Source organism: Kryptolebias marmoratus, linkage group LG15, assembly GCF_001649575.2.
Source record: "Kryptolebias marmoratus isolate JLee-2015 linkage group LG15, ASM164957v2, whole genome shotgun sequence".
In the NCBI taxonomy this organism is placed as follows: domain Eukaryota; kingdom Metazoa; phylum Chordata; class Actinopteri; order Cyprinodontiformes; family Rivulidae; genus Kryptolebias; species Kryptolebias marmoratus.
This window is the reverse complement of record NC_051444.1, coordinates 24436078-24436820: the sequence shown is the minus strand read 5'-3', so window position 1 is coordinate 24436820 and position 743 is coordinate 24436078.

Below are 743 nucleotides of genomic sequence, written 5' to 3'. Positions count from 1 at the left end.
ACACAATCCCTCCAACGCCGAAACAGCTTCAATTAAAGGCCAAACGTCCCTTGAAGAAATGCGTGTCGCCCGCCGCGTTTTAAAACCGAGATCAACTTCAGCTGGGAAATGAGTTTTGGTCAAACCTCAAAAACAACGTTGAACATGATCTCACGTGATGTTGTGAGATCTCGAGAGATCTGTTAGTGCTCAGAATATGTGTTGGGAATGCCTCTCAGCTACTACCACACCAAATTTTAGCACAATATCTGTAAATCTGACTGTGTTAGAGCCAATTTTGTATTGGGCAATAGTGTTTAGCTGTGGCAGCCATCTTAAATCAAGTTGACTCCAAATGTTAATCAGTTGTAGATGAGCATCCAGTGATTAATTTCTGAGAGTTTTAATAAAACCTGTCCTCTGGGTCATAGCATATTTTGCTAACAGACAGACACGGCCCAATAACAGTGTTCTGCCTTCGCTTTCCAGCAGTGGTCGATTAAAAACGTTGTATTGCACACAATTTCAGACTGAAACATGAATTGGGTATTTTAGAAAAGAACGTTGGCTTCTCTCGTAAGAAGAAAAAAATGACCTAACTTTTACCGAGCAAACCATTTTTGCCACAAGCAGAACTTTCTGTCGAGCTGACCCGTCGGATCGGCCCATCTCCGGTGCAATTACCTCCCGTTTCTGTTCTCTTCAGCATCATTATCTTGTCCCCCCCCTGCATTCTGCCTTTTCCCCACCCACTTCTCGTCTCC